This window comes from Micropterus salmoides, unplaced genomic scaffold, assembly GCF_014851395.1.
Source record: "Micropterus salmoides isolate LMB-PRFRI ecotype aquatic unplaced genomic scaffold, ASM1485139v1 Ms_hic_scaffold_19, whole genome shotgun sequence".
Lineage (NCBI taxonomy): Eukaryota > Metazoa > Chordata > Actinopteri > Centrarchiformes > Centrarchidae > Micropterus > Micropterus salmoides.
The window spans coordinates 27,643,120-27,668,570 of NW_024041039.1; the positions used below are offsets into that span (position 1 = coordinate 27,643,120).

The window sequence follows — 25,451 nt, forward strand, 5'->3', positions numbered from 1 at the left end:
CCACAATATCTCCAATTGAGGAAGCCTGGGAGATTAGGACCGTGGGTTTATGGTGGTCTGAGCTGCCATGGAGTACTGGCTTCCGTTGAGGGTAATGTGAAAGGATACTCTATACAAAAAAGCAATACCAACCAACATCTCAAGCAAAAGCAGGCTGCACTTAGAGGTAAGTGGACATCTGCTCCCCTGGTTCCATATTAGGTTGAGCTGTTGCTGGGAGATGTACAGCATTTATGGAATGTCTAGCTGCCAGGCCTTTATTTACACCAAAGGGCTGACTGTGTGATTGATGAACATGTTGATCAGCCCACATCTAGGACTCAAAATAGGCTTGTGGCCATTACATATGACACTGTGCCATGCTCCCTCAATTCTTAAAATGCCAAACATTTCCCAGAACTTATAAAGTCCTAGATAATCACATGACAACTTTTTTGGTTTAAAAATCAATCATGGATTTCAGTCTTACTTTAACTCACTGAAGCTGATCCCCCATCCATCCTTGAAATCTTCTTGAAAGTGCAAAGTTTTTCAAAGAAAATTAAACTCCAAACCATCTCAACTGAAACTGAATCCTAGACTACCACCAATTTGTCAAAAGCCTTGCTTTGATAACACACACGGCACACATGGGGGTAAAGCAAGGCATGCTGTCAACACCACTGGAGAAAAAGCCCAAACATAAAGACCACGGCTGATTTCACAAGCCAGCTTTTGCTGCCGTTTATGACTCAGTAAAAAATAAAGCACTGTAAAATACTACCTTTCCCTCCAATCACAACAGCAAAAAATGTGGAAACTTTATCATCTTAGTGGGATTGGTAGCTCTTGTTGCCCACCAGCTTCTTTCTTGCTTAGCTTTCTACAGGGCCTACTGACTGATGTTTATTTTATTGGCTGCAGTAGTCTGTGTTTTCTGGCTAGATTAAGCGGTGCAATGCAGTGCATGGACAAACATTGGTTTACCCTTAAAACATCTATAGCCTGTCGTGTGTGATCTCCTACAGGTTGAACAGCACTACGGTGTAGCTATTACTCACAACGACCAGGAAGGGTTACTGGTGCCAGTGTCTCCTACTTACTCACTTTAGATGGGTTGCTCAGAGAAATGGAGTGTCCCTGTGTCACGTCACTTGAAATGAAAAAATAAAGAGCCTTTCAAAAAAAAGCAAGGTTATAAGAAAATGTTAAAGCATTCCTGCAGCCTCTGGCTTTAGATCCCTCTTTTTGCCATTTGGAGTTTGTGTTTCGTGGCAGAATTCCATGCCTTTGCTGAGTCTGACGATTGTTCCCGGCAGAAGCTGCAGCGTTTAGTTTGCTTCCCCTCTCTGAGCTTCTGAGCTGAGCTCTGGATTTCAGCTGACTGTGCTGGGAGCTGAGCTGTTGACGTTGTGCCCGCTCTCTCTCTCCCCCTCCCTTTCTTGCTCTCTCTCCCTCTGTCATTCTCTGTCTTTAGATCACTCGCCCCTCTTGCCCTCCCCTTCTGGATTCCAGCTCCAGTGCATGACGGCATCTATGTTAATGTCAGCAGGAAGGTGGTGGATTTTCTGTGAATATAAATGCATTTATGTACAGTATATGCATATGTCGGTGCCTGCTGTGTGAGGCCAAGGGAGAGGGCAAGATGAAAGGAAATGACCCTCGGCGGCCTGCGCTTCCCACCCCTGCCCGCAATCCCAACTCCACCCAAAGCATTCCCTCACTGAGCAGAAAAAACAACACTCCAAAGGAACCCCCTTTTCATGTCACGTCCTCTCAACCCCAGCACATGCATAAAAGCACACACACCCACAAAAGCAGAGGCACATACAGCCAAATATGGGATTCTCCATTAGGAATTACCTCTGACACACACAGGAAAAGGTTTTCCCTGAGATCCAATCAGTGTTCATTGAGAAGAAGGTGAGATGGGATGCTTGACTGTACAATGCTCTGTTGGCCATAAGTTCACACCATTAGCTCAGGCAAATGTAATGTGTAGGGAGGTCAGCTAAACAACTACACCACAGACAATTCGGTGAAATAAAGTTCAAGTATGTTAAAGCTGTGATAATATGAGGGGTCGGTGAGTGCAAACATTAGCGCCCTCTGACATTTCTAGATGCCACACATTTCACATTTGCTGGCCAAGCCTTTGAAGACAAGGGTCAAAAGTGAATTGATTGCCTACTGAGTGATCTTATCATCCTCTAGACTGCTTGTCTGCTACACAGGTCGGGTGTGGTGACATCTTGTCTGGTGGGGATTTCTGATCAATATTAGACTATTGATTCCAGACTTGCTTATACAATGTGCATATATAAAAAGGAATCTGTCAAAGATAAAGAGCTGCTGACCAGATTTTGGAAAAGGACTGTAACCTAAAAAGGTCAAAGTTTGGATATCAGAAGTTATTGTAGAGGTGTTCCATACTTTGCTTTGATTGTCTGACCTGGGGTAAGACCCCTAAGGCATTGCACACTGAATGTGTGTTTGCATTTTACAGTCGGTACACAACAGCTCTGTATAAAAAACAGTGCACATTAATAAAAAAAGAAAAATCGGTGTCCCCGTAGCCTGTAAAGCAGGACCCAATTGCATACAATAACCACCATGGCACTTACACACTCGCACACACAAACTGGAGCCATTGATACGCCAATGACTTGGGAAAGGGGGAGTCATAATGCTATTTGTCATCTTTCTCTAGGGACAGAAGACAGATGACACAAAGTTGCTAGTGGTAATGCCTGAGTGCATTCCTGAGTGTGCCCTGGGGACGCATCCATTTGCCCGGGTCTTAGACAGAGCCAGCTTATCTCCATGAGGTCCGCTTCCCCTACTCCTCTTTCTGTGCAGCATCATAGTGAGGTTTGCATCACTTCTACGCCATCTCTAGGGGTAATATTTCCATCCCAAAACCAGGGAAGAAAACCCCTGAGGAATAGGGTAAGCGCACTTCAGCTCCCCCCGTATCATCCATCACAGTCTGGTAAGTTACATCATCTAATTGACACCAATGGAGTGGGCTAGGCATGCTTGAAAAGATGGTTGGTGGTGGGGGTCCATCTGTTCTTTTTTGAGGGGATGTTTGCTTTCACTTGTCTTGGACAGCATGTGTTTTGCATAAAAGAAAATAAGAGGTTACAAACTCATCTGCAACTCCACATCGTCACTGTGTGTGCCAGCGAGATGACCGCAGATTATGGCCTCTACAAACTTGGCTTCAGTAACCTTGCGCTGCCCCCTGGATAATTCCTTTAAAAACGCAAGTGAGGTTGGTGTTTACCCACAGTAAATCACACTGGATTGCAAATGTCATGACTGATAAACTAGCTGCAGAGTATGTCGAGCGTAGACTGACACTTCAGGTAGGGTGCTTTCCTCTTCAGATATGTACGAGAGTGAAATGACAAGTAGCCCCAGATCACCTGCCAGTCACTTGTCAGTCAGCTGGATGAAGCCTGCTGAGCTGCCGTCTGGACCCTCCTGTAACTAGTGATGTAGCGGATGAAGGACTCCACTGAGCATTCCAGGCAGAGATCCTTCGCAAACAAAATATTCATTGCCAGAGCGCAGGAACAATCACCGTCTGGCTAACAAGTGCTATATTTAGTCAGGGGGAGCAGTAAAAAGGAACTTGGCACTTGGTGGAGGGTTGGACAAAAGGTGAATGGAATATTGGACAAGAAGAAGTGGGTCAACCACGGTGGTCTCCTCCAGGCTCAGAAACCACTCGTTCTCCTTCAGATCTCTCATATGTAGGAGCAGTCAAACCTGATAACGGGCAAAGAAACAGCTGGAGGAAAGGCTGTAAAGAAGTGTTTCAAACTGCAGATACTGGCAACAGAAGCAGTCTTTCCAGGGTTGTCACTGAAGAGAAGTGGCGAGAGTCCTCCTCCAAACCGGCAGCTGCCAGAGCTAACATGGCAAACAGTCATGTTTTACGATGTGTTGTTCCTTAATGTATTATTTAGAGGTTCTTTCGATCAGGAAGCTCTCATTTAAGTTTGTTGTGCTTAAGAGAGGAATTCCTTGTGACAGCACTTTGCACACAGCCATTTATTTCACACCCGCACAGAGATAAATTGCCAGGGAGAAAAATACTCTACCGCCACTGCACAAACTGAACTCTTGACAGCATAAATATGAGGGCACATTTTTATACATGGTCTAATTGTATGTTAGCTATAAATCATGATAGTGGGAAAGACTACACTATCCGTCTTTGAAAAGCCTCAGCAGAAAAGTAGCCTAATGACAGTAAAGCCATAAACCATAAATCTAATTGTAGTCACTGTGTTCTTATGGTGACATTCTTTCCTGTCTTCATTATTTACACCCCTCCTGTAGAATTTCTAACTTTATACTGCTAAGATGTACTTGTGCTTTAACTGTTTCTTCTCTTCTATCACAAATACATGATAATTCACCTGCTTTTGCCAGTCTGAAGAGAGAGTCAACAAGGGGGATTACCAATCATTTCTACATCTTTTAGGGTTTTTTGCAAAAGTAATGGGCATCTGAATGACTCTTTTGTCCAAGTGGCAGACTGAACAGGGTCAGAGGCCACCCAACTGCCCGCTCCCACAGTACCTCTGCTGTCTGCCTGGATTTGTGCCATCTAAATGCTGTCATGTTTGGACAATGGTCCAGCTTTTCCCTGACTGACTCATGACAGCTTCATCATGTTAACCAATGATGTAATGCCTTGATCTTTGGGCATGAAGGCCATAACTATTAGACTTTGAATTATGTCAGAATAATTTCATCTCATAGAGCAACTATTTTGAAATGCAGTTATTCACAATTTTTCCATGATTGCAGACACCATCAGATTTTAAAAAATATGTGATGCAAGGCATAAAAAAGGGTCCACATGAAAACCACTCTTTCATTCTAATACATCACTTCTCATCGCTCCTTTTTTGACCCTAATGAATCCAGGTGTGAACTGTAAAAGAGAGCGTAATGGGAAAAAAGGATGGTAGAACTGAAGAGCGAGGCTCTTTTTCCCCAGATGCTTCCATTCAAAAGCAAGGTGTACACAGTATATTCCAGTTGCTATTATATTGGCAACATGAGGTCTAGTCTCCAGAGCAACTTCAGCTACACAACTGAGGTTACAATTTATAACAGTTTTCTATACCGCCATTCAAAAGAAAACACTTAAAAGTACCGACCTTTTCAGGAGAGACTTTTCAGAATGAGTTCCTTGTTTGCTGACCACAGACTGAACTCAGGGCTAAGTCCTCCATCTGAGCTTTTCCAGGTGTGTTCCAGGAGTCTTTAAATCCATTCAAAACAATGTAAATCAAGGCTTTTACATCCCTCAAAGCACTGCATTTGTCCATGTATGGTGGAGCCTGTCTGGGAAGTGTGATGAGATGTTTAGTCCAATTCTAAACAGTGCATTTGCAGGGGGTCACCCCACTCTATTGTACCATCGTGCCGCGCACACACACGCACGCGCAGAGTCATGGCTGTCAGAGTATCTCCTTCAAAACATCTGGCATCTGTCATCTCTTCTGCCAAAGGAGGCCCCCTGTGAACAGGTGCGTGTCTGCGTCCATAGCCTTATGACCTTTTTTCTTGACCCTTGACTTCTTGTTGTGGATGGTAAAGTCTTTGAACCCGGTGGCACCAATGGACACAGACAGTGCTATCTGAACAGCCAAGGTCACGTTACCTTAGTCTGAAAGTGTTGGAATATCTGGTGTACAGCTTCATCCAAATAGAGAACATGCAGCCCAAATTTTAAGTATCTAAATATAGGGTGTACCCAAGGAGCCGTATTGACTTATTGGTGTCATAATGTGCAGATATTTAAGCAAAGTAAACAAAACACAGTAATTATGCATTTGCTGTAACAGCAAAAGCAACAACTGACCAAACTTTTGAAGCGACTGTGACACCCCCCCCCCAAAAAAAATGTTCTATCCTGATTTTATCTCAAAGCAGGAAGTGGATTTCCTAAAAATAGCCCACCAATTTTGTTCCTGTGACCATAAAGGGTCCAACCATCCCAGCTAAACCCACACCCACAGTTTACTCTGTCAGCTGTCATATTTTACATTTTTTTCTTAATCCCTCTCTTTTTTTGGTATATGTAATGCTTAGAATGATGACTTGGCTGGATATTGCATAGCATTGAACTGATCTCACGAGCTCTCCAGAGATGACAAAATAATAACAAACACTTCCTGTTTATCTCTACGGTACTGTAGGTCAGAGCAGTCTGTTCTGAGCCGCTGTCCATTCCAACACAAATCCAGAGGTTATCTTAATGGTGAAGGGAACAAGTACCATTTCCAGTTGCAAAGGAGAAAAACAGTAACTTAAAGAAAAAAACCTAAAAATCCCATCCAAAACAACCTTTACCCCCCCACACACACATTTTTTTTAGCAAATTAATTTTTCTCTGCAACCATGCAACTTATCTGTGTAGAAACCTTGCCAGGCCAAGTAACTGTCAACCTTTGACCCTCCAGCATCACTCAAGCACACGTGCCTCGTATTCCATCCAACCACACAGTGAGTTTGTCGGTCCAGCTGCCTCATGGTGGGAAGGGTCAGACATGTTATTACACTGATTTACTATACCCCTAAGTTAAGGCGCCCTTTCCCACATCCTGTTCCGTAGCTGAGAGGGGTCTCCCTAAAAGTTACTCTGCGGCGTGGACTGTCACATGGATTTTTCTGTTGTCTGCTGGGTCAACACGTTCCGTCAGTGGTTTAGAGGAACGTACGGAGGCAAATGGCCCTTTGAAAGCATAGTTTCAGGACTGCGTCAGGACTATCCCACTGCTTTGGCTGATAAGCAGCACTCAGCCCTGTCTGCAGGAAGCTATCAGTCATGTATGTACACAAACCAAGTGAGCAGAGATTACACCCAATCTAAACCGATAAGAACCCAATCTTAATTTGTCATTCTATTCTTTATATCACGGCTGCAGAACACCAAGCCTCCACATCTGCCACTGTGCTGCTTAACTGTGGAAACGGCGCACAGATAGAACATTTAAATAATAAACAATAATTCAGGGGTTTTTTTTAAATTTGGATTTTAGTAGTTTTGGTCATCTTCCCCATCTGTAATAAATATGAATATGTCAGACAATCACACTAGCCAAACTTATTGTACAACTATTGTCCAACTACTACCCAAACTGTCTGTTGTAAAGATACATCAAAATTCAGTTGTGCAAAGACGTATTGTTTGTGTCGTTAAAAGGTGCAAACATCTTTACTTTTACTTCCAAATAAAGTGGTTATTTTGGTAAGCACAATGTAGGACTGGACAATGAAACAATGTCACACTGTTTGGATCAAGTGTTTGTCATGTTCTGATCATGACAAAGAGTTAAAACCACAATTAACCATCAGGTTTCTTCCAACTTTCACTCAGGAGCAAATCATCAGCCTTTAAACTCAAAAGAAATAATGATTTAAAACTTTTTATCGTGATAACATTTTTGGCCATATCGTCCAGCCCTAGTACAATGTTACACTAACAGGCCAAAACTATGAAAATAAACTTAAGCTGTCGTAAACCGTTATCATACTTCAAGATGAATATGAGCTGAACTCTCAACACGCTGTGAGGTTTGAAGGTGTTTGTGTGGTTAAGTGTCTACTGAATGTGCAAGACAATGAGTGAATGAGACTGTGTTAGTGTGCGAACACACATACGTCTCTCATTGCTGTGTGTGCGCAAGAGAGACTATGTAAATACATATAGCACCATGCTGTGTGGAGGGGCGTTGGGGGAACAGAGGCGGAGGGGAGTGTTGCTGAAGGGGGCCCATTGTGCACCGATTACCGGCAAGAGGGGTAAATGATGGTGTTGATTAAAGCCAGCTGAGCCCAGGCGGGCTCCTGGAGAGGCAGACACACGCCCGGCACCACGTGCCCCTGAAATCCATCTGGCTTCTCAGTGACACACACAGACATGCTGGTCCTGCACACTTGTTCATTTGCTGCTGCTAAAAAAGTGTACACAAACAAAATCAAGTTAGACTCTCTCCTCCAGAGGCTTGGTGTGGCAACACAATTGCTCATCAGCAGGAATTTGACCACTTTGCTCTGGCAAACACACACACACAGGTTTGTATTGCTACATTTATGAGGGCTACATTCATGCTGATCCTAGATGCACTTAAGAAAAAGGGTTCATTATGCTTAAACTAAGTGCTTGTCAGATTGTTATGTAGGAACCCCGTACCTCTTGAATATTTGAAATTTGGACAATCATACCACCATGCCCACTTCACACCAGGAAATGGTCATGTGTGCAGAGGTGAGAAAGGAACACAGAATTTGAACTAGAATCTTTTTTTCTTTTTTTTCCCCCACTTTACGCAACTAGTTGTGTTGCAAGTGCAACACCATGAATGCCTCAGGAGGGACTGCTCAAAAGTGCGCACCCCTTACCTTACTGCAGCTCATCCCTCTACGACAGCAGGGTTTTCGCGGTATCCCCTGAATGTATTTAGGCAGCCATTTGCTTACGAGATGTCAATGTGATGTTTACAGCTAATGCTCGCTGCGCCAGAGTGGCCAAAAAATGTTACTGCGGGTTTATGGAGTACGAATATGTCCTCAGTTTAATATCTGCAAAATGACATAATCCTTCTATTGTGTTGGTCCTCATAACTATTGTACAAGCAAACATTCATACACACTTAGATGACTGCAAGAGTAGGACCTCTACTAAACTCAGTGAGCCGTGTATCCTCAGGGACATTATAACTGCCATCATGCGTAGCATCCAATGGGCGAGGTTGAAGCCAAAACTATAAGCATCATTTAGTAACTATAGACTATTTATTTAAATGTAGTGCAGATGTTTCTTACGCATGCTTTAAAAAAATGCATGGCATTGCAGACGTGTGTGCAGGTTATAAGTGAAGAAAAGTTGTCACACAATGAGCATTTGTCCCATTTGCTGGCCTCCACAGGGCAACAACCTGCTCCGGAAAAAAAAAACAATAACCTTGACCCTCTGGTACAAATCTGGGTTAATCACATCTGCTCTGGCGGCCTACAAATCAACACACATTGTTCCGATTACATGCTATTTAAGTTAAACGGTCAGGTTGGGCCTCGAATCTTTGTCCCATTGCACGCTGCAACAAAAATGTGGGTCAGCATTTTTTCCCCCCGGAGCTTTTCCTCTCCCTGCATCTTAGTTTCCTTTGAAGAACAATGAGTCTGCCTTTTTTTTTTTCCTCCCGAGACAGCGGGACTGTAGTGAGAACTGGCATTATTATGACCACAAGGGTCAGTGTGGTGCAAGCAGACGGTGAACATGCCTGCCCTCTGTGATGCAGGGCGAGATATGAAATAGAACTCGGTGACCTTGATTCACAACTTCACCTCTTCCTTTTGGCAAGTCCAAATCAGCCATTTCACACCGTGAGCATTGATTGTTGGAGTCTGGGGTCAGAGGAAAAAGGGAGTGGATCGATGAGAGAACAGGAAAACGTGCTCAAAAGCAACTTCATGCTCTTCCAGTATAAACAGCCCCCTTTTTCAATGGCACTGTTCCTTCGGTGAACCAAGATGGCTTAGTTAGCGTTGGCCTAGTGTTTTAGTTTTACCAGAGACAAGGGTGAAAAGAGGAAGCCAAGCCAAGCTGGAAAGGTGTCTGCAACTGTTCTTCCGATGCTGAATACCAGAGCTAAAAATAAACTACAGTACAAGTACTGACAATTGATCTACCATTACATTTGAAGGTTTTAAGCAGAGGTGGATTCTAATGAAAAAAAAGGAATAGAAGATAAGTCTGGGAAATGACCAGTAGCCAAAAGCATGAGACAGATTTATGATCAGCATCTGTTTTAATACTTTGTCATCTGTGTTCTAAGTGAGTTTGTGTGTACGCATGTGCGTTCAAATCCAAGCGACACACAAATGAATCACAGCAAGGCTTCTTCCCTCCATTCTGTTTCGCGGGCCAGACCAGCAGGCCTCTGATCCACAGATCCCTTTCCTCTTCCTCAAGCTCTTGGATGGAATGTCAGGAAGGCAAGGTAATGACGGGTAGGGTGTGCGAGAGTGTGCTCATTTACGTGTGCTATCCATACGTAAGTGTGAGTGTGCGGGATAAAGGCACACTCAGTGAAACTAGTCCGGTTCTGCAAGACACCTTGAGACTTCTGATTTCTGCGGGGGGTGAACGGAAAATTCAGTCATCATTTAGAGAGTTCCTTGAAATGTATCATATTTCATGTTTCCATAGCATTACTGCTGCTTTTTTCTGCTTTTCACAAACTCACAAGTACTCTCGCCTCCTTTATTTATCTCTGGCTTTAAAAAAAAAAAAAAAAGGTGGGATATGGACCAGACCGAACAATAAGGCTTCCATTTGCTCATGTGGCTCCTGCTCCCTACTGAGGACTGCAGGAGCACCATCCAAGGTGAGAGATAAAGAATGCATGCGTCCTGCCTTGCGGCGCTGCGTTCCCCAACACTGCACAGTTTATGTACAAGGACCCATCGTCAAGGCAACCTAGCAGCGAATCAGGGCCCCGCACAAGAGTGGTGGTGATCCAAGAAAGGGTGAGAGAGGGAAGGAGGCAAGGCGGTTTTAGAAACCGGCTTGGAGCAATACTGAAAAATTATCCCATGGTATGAAAAAGTGAAGGTTTCAAAACCACTAAAAAACCACCTGTGTGTAGGATGGCTGAATGAGGGGAACCCTCATTATGTGTGTATGTGCATCAACACTGAAATAACTAGATTTTTTGTGTTATTTAGATTTCGTAGTGTAGTGTGGAAAAAATTTGATCTTTTTAACCCAGACATTTAAAAATAACACATTTTAGAGCTGTAATCACAATACCGCAATAACGTAATGTTTTTGCTTAAGGTTATCATACCATGAAGATCTCATAAATCGTAGTGAAATATATTAAATATCCTCCTGTTTTAATCTGTGAATTTCCATGGGAAAATCACATTTAATTCTCACTGATTAATTTGATTTGAGTCATTATTCCAGCAATATTTCATAAAAGGCCTTTAAGTTGATATGCACAGCTCAATTTCTGCCCAAAATGTCACTCTTCTCTTGGTATCCCACAATTACTTAACTTCATCCATCCATCCATTGTCAACCGCTTATCCTGCGTACAGGGGCGCGGGGCAATTACTTAACTTTCAGAAGTATAAAAAAAAAAAAAAATTAGGCTCCTATCACTCTGGCAGCTAATTGTGCATTTAAAGGACTTCAGCGCAGCAGGATGTGTGTTGGGGGTGGGTTGACAGGGATGTGTGTATGGGCTGATATGGCTGGATTAATGTCTGTGCCAAGGGTAAAGTCTGTCTGCTAACTACCCCTTATCCACCCCCCACAGCTAGCATAAATCCCAATATATGTGGTCAAGGGCACGGTTACAGTCCGGTAACCCCCCCCCCCCACCTTCACCTCTTTCTCTAATGATGACAATATCTTTCAGTGTCCTCACGCTACGTGGCACAGCTTATCTCCGCGGCTGCTGGACAATGTGAAGGTAGAGCCATTTTCTAGATGGATCACTGCCTGAAGAAATATTTCAGGCGCTGATGCTGCACGAAAATGGGCAGTCCAGCCAAGCTGGGGGGGGGGGGGGGGAGAAAAGAAAAACAACTGGCTGAAACAGTCAGATGGTTTGGCACACACATACAGCAATGGCTTATGGGTTATCTCTCCATCACTCCATTGCTGACAGGATGGACCTTTCAACACATGTGCACACAGACAAACATTTTCGCAGAGCTTTTAGCTTTCTACGTCTGTATTTTTCTCATAATGACATTTCTGTGTGAAAAAGCAAACCCGTATCCTTAAACTGCAAAAAGTAATGGCACAACTGGTCACAGCAAGCACGACCAAGTTAGAAGACATACTACATAACCAAAGTTGCAAGGATCAGCATGCATGGGAGTGAATACACTCAAATAACTAATTAGTCAATGGCATTACTGGAAAGAACTTGCATCATCCTGCTTCATTTTTTCCACCACTGTAATCTCACAAGTGCACAAACAAGTTTGCCTTGGCACATAAACAAATACAGTCAAGCCCTTATAAACACAATGCACATAGATACAGAAACTACCAAAATAACCTGCTCTCCATAGTTGCTAGGACATGGCTGGGTCATTTGAGTTTCCCCTGCTGGCTCCTGTGGTTTGTTTACCCCCACACTTCCTGAATGCTGATGGCAGATAGTCTCCTGGTTTATACAAGTGGAAGGAGAAGAAAAACAGCACACTGCTCAGAGAAGCTGCTGCACGATGCAGAGGAGGAAAGGAGGGGTCACTATCCCAGTAACCAAGGGAACAGCTCCAAGGGGGTCACCTCATGTCCACATGTGATATTTACCATGAGGGAATGATGGAGTGTATATCAGAGGAGGATGACAACTGTTTTAACAGCCCCTCCTCCCACCCATCTCCTCTCCATAACTTTAAAAATGGAAAGAGGCCCCAGTATCTATCTACATGAGAACATGTGTTTTACATCAGTATTGATCAGGGAGAACGGATGAGAAGAGGAACCTTTTGAGAATTATTGTACACATGGAAAACACCAAGAGCAGGTCAAGAGGGAGAGTTTGGGGTATTTGCAGGTGAATTTAGGAATAACAGAAGTGAAGGGTAGAAGGCCTGGTAGTGCTTACGGATGCTGTAGAACACCCACAGATGCTAAATCTGGGAAAAGGACACAGTTTATAACCGAGCACAAATAAACGCCTTGCCTTTCAACAGTCCATTTGAAGTGCACTGCCAGCGCAAAACCTGCGCAAGATCAATCTGCCTCTCCGGAGGGATAAAAGCCAAAGGCCCCATTTCAACAAGCCTCTCCTGAGACAGACCCCTATTCATACAGCCTCTGAATGCCTTAGTTACTGCCAACCACGCGGTTTGTCACTTGGCAAAAAGGAGTTTTTGAAAAGAACTTGCTGGGGATGAAGGATCTATGGCTCGGGTCCACTGTTCAGATGGTGTTTGTCTGTTTAGTTACTCGATAGCAAGAAGACAAAACCGTTTGTTATCGTTCCTGGACCCTTAACTGCAGTCGCCCATCCATCTCAAAGCTCAAACACAATGAGATAGCATTTAGCTCAGATGATGCATCGGAGGCTGGGAGAGAGCCTGTAGAACACAGTAAAACTGCCTGTCACCGCTTTCTTTTCTACATTAGAGCTTTGAACTGCACCATTAAGTCATTACATGATTGGACAGAAATGCATGGGAAGACATAAAAGCCAAATTTAGTAATCCAAAACTCACAAGAATTATGACAGTGTTGAGCTTATAAAATGTTTTACTGTTCAGTAATGGCCTTTGGTTTTAAACAAACCGAGATCACTGGGGAGGCTTTGTCTGATACTGCGTGTTTAAACCATTTTTTCTTCTTCAGGTCAAACTATTTATGGTCGTATGGCTTCCAAAACCTGCAGGTGAAGACAGGATAAGATTATTATGATGGATTAGGGGATCCAAGATGGGTGAATGGGATGCATATACATCTTATATCTTAGATCAAGCGTTAGATGACTGATAAAACACACGTGTCACAATAATAAAGTGAATTACAGTTGATTAGATTGAATTGAGGAAGGGGTGCTTGTTTATCTGGCAGCCTGTCCTATCTTTAGTAAACAATTACAGGGTGTTTATTTGTTGGTCGGTATAGAGTCAAACACAAGCAAGTCATTGTGGAATTTAAAGTCAGAGAACTACCAGTGAAAATGACAAAACCTGTGTAGCAGGGGAATCCCATGAAACCACTGTGAAAACACAACAGTACCAGTATCCAAATGTGAAAATGGAAGCAAATCAATGCCAGTGACAACTGAATGCATAAAAAAAAAAATGGAATTCACAATCTAAATATAAAAAGCCACTAACTTAGTTTAATGAGGTAATTCCCTCAGTCAAATGACATATACTGTACATGAACCAGACCATGTCTCATTAAAAATAAAAAAACTACAAACTGAAAGCTATAAACATTACCTATCTCAGGTTCAAAATCCAGCTTTGGAGCCAGGGCATATTCTTCAAGAGTAGCCAAAGTACACCCACCACAGCCTGGCCCATTCTCAAAACTGTGTCTTACATATCCATGTCTCGATCTCAGCCCCCCATCTGAAATGATTCATTGGTAGGGGTTGCTGGGAGGAGAAGGGCCTCAGTGCAATGGCGGAGCTCAGCCTCTCCGAGCCTGGAGGACCCCAAGGGAAAAGCCGGTCCAGAGAGCGGGGAACTCTCATGGACAGACAGAAATTTTCCCACAATCAAACACACAAACAGAGCCGCACAGGGCAGCGAAAAGGACCCTTGTCGACCAAGGAGACAGAGGGAGGGAGGGAAAAAGGAGGAAGATCTGATAGTTACAATAACACAGCCCAAAGAAGTACATGCTATGCCGTATCTCTTGTGAAGAGGCCCCTCATGGTGAATGCACTCTTATAGTCAAACATTGTTCTATTAGGGATATTAAATGGTCCAAGCAAGGACTCATTCATCCAGGGGCGTTTAACCTGTAAGTAACCTTAGGTAAATTTTAGAAACTCAGAGGTCTGGTATGGGCCTCCACCAGATGATTTGGCCAAACCCACACAGTTCACTGGTAATTGACCTCATTAAGTTAATCTGTTTTCAGCAAAATCCACCACTACAAATACCATCTGCTGGGCATTAAATGGGGTGTCAGGCCACTGAGGACATCTGGATTGTTAGTGTTGAGAAGTTTAGGCTATTTAAGGGAGGGTTTGATCCTGGGAAACATCCTAGGGCTGCACGATATTGGTGTTCTATACAATTAGCCATCAGAATTTTCATCATTTTCTCTGACAAAAAAGCCCTCCTATTTCTACCACACTTTGTTCAGCCCCCTGCCACCCCTCCGGAAATCAGCTTGCATTGACTCCTCAAACAATGTTCAAATGTAGGCTTATTCTGCATGTAAAAAGATACAGGCCTCCCGGCGTGGCTGAGGATTGTGAAACTCAAGCAAAAAACTTTTATTTTTATATATGCCACCAAGACATAAGCACAGATAGATCTGGATATTGCAGTTTGTGTTTGTGTGTGTGCGTGTAACAGTAACTTCTTAACCTTTAACCAGCACGAGGTGCCGCTGATAACCCGACCACGCACTCAAAAGCCACAAAATGTACCTGAACGCCTGCCTCTTGCACCCAGGCGACATAGTCTGTGACAGTAGCTGCATCACACGCATGTTTACAGGCAGGCGTAAGCTGCCTTACTTGACATCGAGTGTGTGATTATTGCACATCGCGATGCTGAAACAATGCAAGCTAAAAACGCAAGGGCAGACAATCCAGGCTAAATTATTTGTCGTCAGTTCGGATGTTGAGCAAATTTACTCAGTTTGCAAAGCAGTGGATATTCTCATGGTTAAAAGTAACTTGCTGAACGTTGTTGTTAGGTCTTAGGCAAAACAAAGCCACCTGACTCCAGATAGATTTTGAATGCCCACCCGATATGTCAAGATAATTAAATCTGAAGCATGTGAGTGTTTGGAAGTCTACTTCCTAGAGGGCCCAGCCAGGGAGTAGGACCAGGTCACAGTCAAAGGTCACCTTTCACCACAGTTAGCTATCTGTGAAGTCTATTAACAAAAACATATAGATTTGACCACTGATACAAAGAGCTGCATCTATTAAGATAATTTTACCCAGCTTCTTTCAATTATTCCTTTTTGCAGTTTTGACCATTTAGAGAAGAGCTTTAGGGACTTAAATCTTTTGAGGATACACCTGGTTGAAACAAAAGCAGAACCCTACTGAGGGAGCTGATAGCTTTTTTTGTTTTGACTCTGCAGTGTTTGCAGTCAAGTATTCAGTCATGTATCCCTCTGTCTCTGACCCAAGCCAAACTTGCCATTCTTTTTCTATGTGATTGATGTCCTTCTCCTGGAAATCTAAAGGTTACATCTTGAGAGAATGTGGCATGCGAGCCTCCTTTCGAGTGGGTCGGCAAAAGTCTTCAAACTTCCTTTTATAGAAGTAACCCCCCGAGCTGGATATCATAGCCATTATAAATAAGAAGCTGGAATGCAGAAGGGGAAAAAAATAAACATCCAAGCTGCTCTGTTATCTACACCCAGCTGTGCAGTTTAGAGGCCAATCCTTGGAGATGATGTAACGCTGACATTGTGTTACTGTTAAAATAGCGATCCTATAATTTTGTGCGGATGCTAATTAATCCAAGACAAGTGAACTCTACTAAATGTGGACTTTGAACGAACGTCACATAACATTAACTGAAATAATTCAACAAAGTGCAAACTGATATTAATGCCCAATACCCCCTGGTGAAAGTGTTAATTGTCAATTAATTGTGAAAACCACCTGGATGCAGGCATCATTATTATACAGGTAGGTGGCCCAAAAACCAAAGTCACAGTGGTCAGTAATGTCCACAGACCACAAGGCCAAACAGAACATCCAAGTAAATCAATCTTGAGGGCTCTTAAATTAGTAGACCAGACATGGTGGTACGGTAATGTTGGTTTCTGGTTTTAAGGAGTCAAGGGCAGATGAAGGAACATCTCCAGGTGCTGCTTTTCAAGCTAATTTCAGAGGCGAAGTGAATCCGAGATGAGGAGGGGAGGGGAAACCTGCAGCTGAGAGAATACAGGGGACTGACGCACTGGAGGTTGGAATAAATGGTTCCATATGTGCTCCAGATCCCATGTGAAAGAGCTGCTTTGTGCTCACCAAGGTAGCACATGCACAGGTCCGGAGTGGAACCCCTCCCCGCCCGTCTTTCCCATCCATCTACTGACAAAACCTCTCTGGCCATTTCTTGGTAAGGCAGGGTGATATTAGGAGCAAGTTGTTTGGATGCCTGAGCCTGAAACCGTCCACCCAGCAGCATATTTTGACAGGAGCTAATTGTCTGTGACTACACGGAGACAGGGGACCGAAACAACCACAGCATTGAGGTAGATGTCTTGGGGGGGGGGGACAGGTAGCTGTCAGGAAGTGAAGACTTATTAGTATATTCTCAATCTTCATTCCCCCAGTGCTAAATCATTCCCGGTGATGGGGAAATAATTCATCAAGACATTAAAGAGGCAATCGTACATGAGCACCTGCTCCCTGTGTGTGTTAGCCCTGATATGATTAAAGAACCAATCATCTGGACATCATGCACACTTAATGCAAAATACAATTTATACTGTGGTCACAAGCTCCCCTCCGATGGTGAACCCGAGACTTAAAATTGCCTCTGATTTATACCAGTGGTGGAAACATGCAAGTCTAATCAGGTAGTCAAGGCAGCAAGCTACTGTTTCCAAAAACACTACAGTGGCACGAGTGCACAAAAGCTTGGCTAACAATGACACATTGTGCACATTGTGCAGAACACAACTTGAGGTGTCTTTCCTATAACAAAGTACCTGTGGTTTATGAGATTTTAATTAGCCAAATGATTGCACAACTTTTCTTTTTTACGTTTGAAGAGAGTGGGTGTGTGTGTGGTGAGACTGACAGGAAATTAGACTATAGGGACAGAATGAGGAGGAGGAAAAAGTAGAAGAAAGGGTGGTGGAAGAATGCAAAGTGTCCTGCACTGTTTTGTTTAATAGATCCCATTGGACAAGTGGTTTCCTCCTTCAACAAAGGGGGTATGACACAATGACCCATAGATGTTGTTTTTTTCCAAGCAGTCACGGTAAATATATTTATACTTGCATAACCTTCCATCCACACCACAATAACTATGTAAAAGGGAAGCACAGAACAGAAAGAGAAATATTGGAGATAAAGACATTATTGAGATGAGGTGCCAGCTAATGTACATTTAGATCATATCATAGCCCTATTTCACAGTTGGGTAACCCCAATGCTGATCTGATGCCAAGGGTCTCTGGCATAGTGGGACTGTCCTGCCATGCTACAGTTCCTCTCAGTGGAGAACAGCCGCAGTACTGTAAGGGAGAAACAGACCAGAGCCTGTAGCAACCACCCATAAGCAAGCCCTGCATACCAAGCCCCTGAGGCCAGGACTTGGTCTACAAAAGCTGAGATCAGACTACTGCTTGGGGTAAAAGAAAAGCTAACTAATATGTTATTGACAAAAATTAAACAAAGATTTAAAAGATATTTCAATAAACTAATCTAGTAGGAATCTCTCAGACAGAATGAGGCTGGACATGAGGAGCCGTGGCTGCAAACCAAACCAGTTTCACTTTTTTCACATGTACATGTAAATTAAGATGCTGGTAAAGTTGAGGTGGGGTTTGGAGGGGGGGGTTATAATCACTTGTGACTGAGGATTGGAAGGGGGAGCGCACTTTTAACAGACGCAACACTGTGTCTGGTATAGGATTATACCCTCACTGCTAATTACTCCCAGACTCCTTCACTCTGCACCAGAAACTCTGCACAGATATAGTAAGCCGGCATGCTGCTTGCCTATCCACCACACAAAAGAGAAGAGTGGGCTGAAGCAGAGGCTGGCATGAAGCCTTACGCATGCACTGTGGCCACTCGGTGTGTTAGTGATGAGTGAGGAAAAGAAAGGCCAGCTGCTGGCAAACGTTTAGTACACAAGTTTTATGATGTGAGACTGGAACAAAGGCACTGACTTGGAATACTTGTTGATGAACTGTAAGGCTGCAAGAGCTGTACGTGTGTGTAAATGCTTTCTAGATGATTAGCATCTTTGGGATACTTATTTATTGAAAGTCACATTTGGACGACATACAATGGACATCCAAATCCAGAGTGCTTCTGACAAACCATTCAACAAAATCAGTGAACTGGCGGCAGATGTAGGTTGGAAAAGAAGGCCACACAAATGATGCAGAAGATTTGAGCAGCATAGCCCACCCTGCATCAGGCACACGCCCTGCCTCAGCTCCTGCCTTATCTGTCAATCACACCAGATTCTCACCTCACGGCTGAAGCAATTGCTAACCAAAACTACTGGCCCTGGTGGAAGTGAGTAAACGTCTGCCTCAGTGGCTGGTTGGGAACAATGGCCTGTCTTTCCCCTGCTGGCCCCAATTCCCAATCGCAGAGGAGCTTAGACTGGGCACACACCACAGCCATGTGTGGCCACCTCGATACCTGGTAACGCACACGCAGCCACCCAGAGCTGAGCAAGGCTTCCAGTCATCATTCCGCCACAGAAACACACACACACACAACCAAAAGTTCTATACCCTCCGCTCAGTCAGCAGGGGCGCAGCCAGAAGCCGAACACCTCTGCCCAGTGGCCTTGTTACTCTTGGATGTCAGACATATTTTTCTTCCCTCTCTCCCCCTTTTGAAAACACACAGGTAGCTGGACAAGGATATGCACTATAATCAACAGTGGACCTGAAAATACTCCAGCCAAATGGCTAGAACAGCTGCTCTCGTCTGACTTGAGAGTAAACAGACAAATATTTCTGTTTTATGTGTATGATTTTACATGCTTGAAGCTGGACCTGTGAAGAAGCTTAAAGCGTATTAAAAGCTCAGTAGATTGCAGCTCTGCTTAGAGATATACAACCAGCTACAGTGCAGGGCTTTTCAATAAATCCATCCATCACTGACGTCCATTAACACAAGGCTGTGGGGTTCAGTGGGCAGCCTATTGATGCCTGTAATGTGCATTACACATTGTTACAAATTCCTTCAGCTGCCTTACATGGACAAATCCTGCAAGCTACTTACTCCCAATGGGTTAGCGTGATTAAAATGTAATTTCTATGTCATAATCCATTCCGATCCTTTCACCCATAATCGTCGTTTTTATTTTTTCTTATTTCTCTGAACCTTGGCCAAAAACAGTTAAGGATCACTGTGGCTTACTTGACGCTCCCAAGCAGCACACTGTTGATCCTGTAAGAGGAATGTAGCAGATACAACCGACCAAGAGGACCCAATACTGCATCACTGCCAGATGTTCAGTTAGATTAAATAGCTTTTGAGGCTTTCCCATCCTATTAAGTGACAAGCAGTGTGGGCTTTAAGAGGTATGCATGCCGCCCAAAGTGTGCACAAATGTGCCTTCATTTTTCACGAAATGTGTGTGTTTTGTTTTTTTGGAACAAAACAACAATTCAGAAACTCAGCCTTTACCAATCAGCATTGTTGAGATTCATTTCTGAGTTTCAGACAGCCAACATTTGAAGAGACACCTGTTCTTTGTTACAGAAAGAAACATTTTGACATGCCGGTGTTTCGATGGAAAACACAAGCTGAATACTTGCTGTAGCCAAATTTGGTTCAAGAGAACAGGCCTTTCTGCCTTGGCCTTTACTGCAAGAAGAATCAATCATGACAAGAAATGTATTTTGATATGGAGTCTGAAAGTCATGATTTTCTGCAAAGAAAGAGGTGATATAATTCCCCTTATCCTGGATCATTTTGATGTGAGGGTTTTCCTAAATCCGGAGTGGGTAGGAAGGGAGAAGCTCGCTCACACAGAGCAATCCTTCACTTAGCGATAAGAGGCAACACTACTCATCATGCCCTGATATGAGTAGACGTTTTTGCAGAATATCTGAGGCAGGCGCTGTGATGACAGAGCAGCTGAGGTGACGCAGCGCCCTCTTTGGATGATCACAGGAATTAATCGCCTATCCGATCAGCCCAGTGAACGTACAGCCACCTAATATCGAGGTCAAATGCACTGCATACCGTGTGGAAGCTGAATGCAGACCATCATTTTATAACATGTCGCTAACAAATTAAAACAATACTACTGTCCTCAAACGTCAGATCTACAAAACATAATCGATGGAGACAGACTGCCTTGCGCAGAGCTGCGTAAATTAAGCAATATGCATCTAATGGCGGTCAGTGACGTGGTATATTAGATGGGAAGTAGGTGATTTTAAACCATTAATCATTGTCATAATTAATATTAATGCATCCAGCGGACTGGCGGGCTTCAGATCAGGCGCTGGATCTTAATTGGCATGGTGAGCAGAAAGACAGCATTACAGGCAAAGCACACTGTCATCTCAAACCTTGGGAGGGGTGCTTCAGTCTTATTTTTAAAATGCCAAATCACCCAACGCAGCTTCGTGCCATTTCCTATGTCGAGGCTTCAGTGTTAACAATTTCCAATGTTCCACTGGCTTCCTTTATGCCTCCAAGGGAGCACGGGAGTTGAGCACCATCACTGCTCCATTCACACTCATTGTCAGTGAAATTGTTAAACTTACCTTCCAGCTTCGTCGCGGAGAAACACTTGCTGCAAGATAATAGTAATCCCCTGTCGCTGTCACCACGGCACACGCGACCAGATGCAGTCACGCGGTGGGCTGTGTAACTAGAGAGCCGATGCCCGGTGCTGTCTGTGCGGGGCCGTTCATTCAGCTGAATGATAGTGGAGAGTGAAGGGACTGACAAGTCGGTCAAAACAGCAGCACCACGCCTCCCCTCTTAAAGCTACCGCGCTGTATCTGTAGATCTGTAGATCTGTGGGCCTGTCCCTGCCCCCGGTGTGTGAGGGGGGTGTTAGAGGTGAGGATGACAGCTGACTGAAACATTTCAAGCCCTTTACACTTAATTAATAAGGAATCATCTTCTTCATTGCCACCAATAACGTGTTACTGTTCAATGCTTCCTGTAGGACAGCAGCAACAGTGGTGCAATACATTTTTTAAAAGCAATATAGCAGATAGTGTGCATTTAAAACAAGTACAGCGATAGCCATAAAGACATATTCTGTAATTAATGTGACTACAAACAAACTGAGGATGAACATGTACTTCAGCTTTCATGTTTGCCCATGAAATAGGGTCCAATAACGTTTCCCAAACATAAAGTAAAGGTCTTGCTGCCCCAGCTGCTAAGCATTTAATCCTCTGAAATATGAAGAAACAGTATGACTCGCTGTGTTTTGATCTCCTCACAGCCTGTAATCCTTCATTAATTGCAAATTCTGGGCATCCACTTTGACCTGGGCTCGAAAATAGGCATCAATACTAATTTCATGTGTTTGAGGGGGAAAAAAAGCCCTACTGTGATGTTTTGAAATAGAATGTGTGTGATAATTCCTGAGAAAGAAATCGGTTTGCTAAAGGTCAGTAAACAAGACTGAGTGAGTTTGGTGGCCTGAACTGAACTCTGTGGCAGCTTTAATTTGTACCCATGAAATGCAAAGATCCTTCACACCGTGGAAGTTGCTTGGACGAATGTACTGGGGACTCAACAACTCATTGCCACAGTATTTTGACTGACGCTGCTCATAAAATCTGTCAGGAAAACTAGTTATGGTCGTGAAAGAATATGTTTAGAGCCTGGCTGGTCACCAAGGCAGAACCAGAGCCATGCTTTCTGTGAACCCATGAAGATGATGACATTATAGTTTACTTTAACAACAAGCAACAACAGCCTGGCAACGGCAACCATTTTAAAGAATAGGTTGAAGTGGCACTGCGAACATTTTTCCACACAAAGGTCTGTTCACTTCACACAAATCCTTGTTTGAAAAAATATCCCTGGCGATGTTGCACTGAGTTGCATTGTGGGAAATGTGGAAGCCAGTGTTTTTGGAGCTTGACCAAGCGGCAACCTCCAGGTCTGAAAAGTGACTTTAATGTCGAAGTGCCATTTTTTCTAATGGTCAGAAGGGGTGACTCAACTGGTTGCAAAAGGAAGTCCAATTGTATAGACGTCCACGAGAAAATGACCCTACTGCTCACTTGATTTATCACCTCAGTAAACATTTTCCTAATGAGTTTATGGTCTTAATCGCTAGTTTCACGTCTTCTTCAATACAACATGATGTTTATTTAATAAATAATGGTCCAATTTAGAGGAAAATAGATGATAAAGCAGGGTATGCTTCAGGGCGTTGCAACCTTGTTAGAGGAGAGAGAGAGGATAGAGGTGAACCCTATCCACTGCACTGTGTCAATTTAACTAGCTGTGAACTGTGAACACTCAACGGCTGTTCATTTTTTTCCAGTGAGTACATTTAGTTTTAAGCCTGTTTTCGCTAGCCAAAATTAGCATCCCCATTAATATCACATTTAATGTGAATTACAGAAGCACCTTGCTAATCAAGCTAGCAAGATGGCAATGGCTAAAATGCCAAACTCAATGTCAAAGTCCACAAACCAATGGGTGACGTCACAGTAGCTGTGTCCACTTCTTTTATACAGTCCATGATCTTGACCCATACTAGAGACCAAATGTTGCAAACTTGCAGCCATACGGTGTCAAAATGAAAGTAGAAACACAGCTGCTACCTGCATTGATTGGGATTCCTGAAATACCTTCATGCTATCTGTACAAAACAGTTTCCAAAGCTCTTAGCATTATCTAACAATCTGAGACAGAACAGTGAAGCGGTTAGGGTTGCTGATTTGTAGTCACTGTACTGTATTTCCATTTTGAATAAAAATTATACTTGTATACTTAATGACTTATGATAATAAGTTAACTTACTTGTGAGTTCAGCAGTTATCAGTGAGTTTCACATTCAGGTCACAAATAATTGTGTCAGCTACTGTAAGAGTCAAGTTTGTCAGATGGTGAGTATGTGTCTTCACTTTGACTGAAGTTTCAGGAGTAGAGAGAACTGTCCAGGAGCTTGGCGGCTTGGCCTGTCAAAGCCAGGACGACATTATCCAGTGGAAGCAAGTGATTCAGCCCCTGGGAGAAAACCAAGCAAGACTCCTCGATTAATCTCTTCAATTTGGCATAACCGGGGGGAGGTCAAATCTATAATCCAGAGCGGATAGTATATCATAGGGGAGTTAGATTCATGTCAGATAATGACACTCCGTCAGTAACTTTACCCTGAGCCTTTTAGCCTGACCCCCAAAACTCAGTCAGTGAATTAGACTTGGCGACATGTGGACACACACAGACACATGCGTGCGCGCACACACACTTTATGGCACAAGTTTTACTTTATATGGGGTCAGTTCAGACTTCTCTTAACCATTCTATTGTTTGGAACACAAATATGTGACATATGATATTATACAATGAACCCACCATGTCACAGTGGGCAGTGTCTTTAGTGACGCCACCACAAAGTATTTTTACAGGAAACCCAGTGAGTGGGAATATCTGTCCATGGCTTGGAGTTAGTTTCTCCAGGTTTTAAAGTGACCTCAGAGAGACTAGTGGGGAACAGTCTGAGGCAAAGTCGCCTCTTTGCACTTTTGGAATTCTTTAAAAGTTTGGAAGACACGAGGACTGCTGGACTTCAGGATCTCGCAAGGCAAAGGCCTTTTTTTCTGTTTCTATTCTGAGTTTCCAGGCAGACCAATCAGGCACACCTCAAAACCATTCAAATAATTTGAAGCCGTCTAGCTTTTATTTCCCTGCTCAGGTCCGTCCCAGAAAGCCAAGACTAACAGATGTAGTTACGAGAGGATTATCTGAGCGTCTATCAGACAGGAGCCAGGTTGTTTGTAGACAGACTTAATTTGACAGGGCTGCAGATGTGAAAAGGTCCAGTCCACACCTCAGGATCTCAGGGGTGTCTGGGCAGAATAGAAATGGCGCTAATTGAATTCACACATGTCTATGTAGTATGCACATACACACATGCTTTTGTGTACAGTGAAACTTGCAGACGTGCATGTGCATACATCACACGTGCTCAAATATCTTTTAAATATTAAAATATCTTTCTATGAGCCTCAAAAGTAGTAGTCATAGACACATTAATCAAATAATTCAAAGTATCCAATACTAGAAAAAGCTCCATTCCTTTTACACATAAAGATAAGTTTATGCCACAATGTTATGAATGGCTTCTGGGGCACTGAAGGGAGTTTTCATGTCTGAGGAAGTAACCCTGATGATAAAGGTGAAGATGATGACAAACTGGGCTTAAAGACCCCTGCTGCTGTTGTCAAACGCCCCCTAACTAAATTGCTGGAGTATCCCTTTCAAGAGTCACATCTCTTTCAGAACTGCATATCACAACATAAAATGTCAAAAGATAAAAAATATTCTGCTGAGGCTACCAGCCGCTATAAGATATGGGTTGAAGCTCTCATGAAGCTTTCACGATTTGTGAAAAAGGATTTGTGTTTAAAACACAAGCAACAAGCCACAGGTGGCTCTAACGATCATGACGACTGTTGTTACCACAGCCAGGAGTACTAACGAACCAGCGGAATCGACGATCCTAGCTAACAATCCCAGAGGTTAAATAGCTGAGTTTCCCTACCAGTCAGTCAGAACTGAAGAAGTCCTTTGGATGAGGGACGAAACATCTTCTAATCTCTTCAACCAAGTCCAGTTGCCCTTGACCACAACCTTCGTTGGATAACTATGACATGGATGACTGAGAACCTTCACAGACACAAGCAACATACTTTCTAAATACTAAATTTAATTTAAATACGTTTTACTGAACTGATAGATACAACACTATAAATAAAAAACAAATATGACAACACAATAAAATAAGTATGAAATGAGTCAAATCAGAACCAGCAGCCTTAGTTACCAACAAATGTGGGTAATTTA

General features: G+C 43.3%; 1 protein-coding gene across 3 annotated transcripts in view; it reads right to left on the minus strand.

The window, feature by feature from the left end:
- The window catches only part of daam2 (dishevelled associated activator of morphogenesis 2), a 93,219-nt gene extending 71,887 nt beyond the window's left edge, over nt 1-21,332 (minus strand). Inside the window, exon 1 of one of the 3 annotated variants that reach the window (XM_038728641.1) lies at nt 21,173-21,332. The gene's annotated coding sequence lies outside the window, so the exon portion shown is untranslated. Of the gene's footprint in view, nt 1-1,082; nt 1,361-21,172 lie in introns of those variants that run through there. The other 2 variants (XM_038728642.1, XM_038728643.1) reach the window with 2 other exon arrangements.
- Between the last annotated feature and the right edge of the window lie 4,119 nt (nt 21,333-25,451).